This window comes from Corapipo altera, unplaced genomic scaffold (assembly GCF_003945725.1).
Source record: "Corapipo altera isolate COAL_440 unplaced genomic scaffold, ASM394572v1 229, whole genome shotgun sequence".
Lineage (NCBI taxonomy): Eukaryota > Metazoa > Chordata > Aves > Passeriformes > Pipridae > Corapipo > Corapipo altera.
Window position 1 is genome coordinate 93572 of NW_020885108.1, and position 1716 is coordinate 95287.

A 1716-nucleotide genomic window follows, 5' to 3' on the forward strand; every position below is an offset into this window, starting at 1 on the left:
AAATCACAGGATATTCTGGGACCCACAAGGATCACAGGCTGGGATCCATGAGGATCCAAAATCACAGGATATTCTGGGACCCACAAGGATCACAGGCTGGGATCCATGAGGATCCCAAATCACAGGATATTCTGGGACCCACAGAGATCACAGAACTGCAGGATGTTCTGAGTTAGAAGGGACCCACGAGGGTCATCAAGTCCAGCCCTTAACAAGATTAATCTGCTGGTCAGTGCTTTGAGAAGATGCAGATCTTCTACCTCCTTTGTGGATGTGGATCCTTCATCCTTCTACATCCCTCATGGATGTAAATTATTCATCCTTCTACCTCCTTCAGTGTAAATCATTCATCCTTTTACCTCCTTCATGGATGCTGAGCTGGACCATGAGCCCAGGGTCTCTGAATCCTGGAGAATCTCACACACACACACTGAGCTGGACCATGAGCCCAGGGTCTCTTCATCCTGGACAATCCTCCTCGGGGTCTCTTAATCCTGGAAAATCCTCCCCACAGATACTGAGCTGGACCTCAAGCCCACAGTCTCTTAATCCTGGAGAATCTCCCCCACACTGAGCCGGACCACGAGCCCAGGGTCTCTTAATCCTGGAGAATCCTCCTCAGGGTCTCTTAATCTTGGAGAATCCTCCTCAGGGTCTCTTAATCTTGGAGAATCCTCCACAGACACCCTGAGCTGGACCATGAGCCCAGGGTCTCTTAATCTTGGAGAATCCTTCCCACACACACCCTGATCTGGGCCACGAGCCCACGGTCTCTTAATCCCGCCCTGATCCAGCCCTTTGCAGCTCAGATCTCTGAGTTAAACCTCCCCCTCCCTCCCATTATTCCAGGACCACATCACAGGCCACGACTTGCCCTGGAACATCACACGGACCGTGGAGCCTCTGCCTGCCAGGGACGGGCAGGAGGGACTAATTAGGGACTAATTTCTGCCCTGTCTTAATCCACAATCTGCTCTGGGGGAGGTTCTTCGTTTGTTCCCACTCTCTGAGAGGTGTCCCGGGGCTGCAGGGCCGGGATCCAACGGCCCAGCCTCGGATCTCCCACCCCCTCCCTCGGCTGGGAGGAGGAACAGTCGGAGGAAAGGGTGTGTTCCCTAAAGATCAGGAGGAGGTTGGACCATCTCTGTGGGGTCAGAAAGGGGCCATCGAACCACTGGGCTTCCCAGGAGCGGGAAACAGAGGCTGGACCTTGGATACCTGAAGGGAAAACGAGCAAAGAACCCCAAACTGTGGCTTTTGGGAGATGACTTTCTCAGAGATGACTTTTGGGAGATGATTTTTGGGAGATGGTTTTTGGGAGATGGCTTTTGGGAGATGGCTTTGGGAGATGGTTTTTAGGAGATGGTTTTTGGTAGATGATTTTTGGGAGATGGTTTTTGGGAGATGATTTTTGGTAGATGGTTTTTGGTAGATGATTTTTGGGAGATGATTTTTGGGAGATGGTTTTTGGGAGATGACTTTTGGGAGATGGCTTTGGGAGATGGTTTTTAGGAGATGGTTTTTGGGAGATGGTTTTTGGGAGGTGACTTTCAGGAGATATTTTTTGGGACATGACTTTTGAGAGATATTTTTTGGGGGATGGCTTTTGAGAGAGGATTTTTGGAAGACGACTTCTGGGAGACGGCTTTTGGCAGGCGACTTTCTCAGAGAGGACTTTTGGGAGATGACCTTTGGGAGGTGAATTTTAGGAGCTGG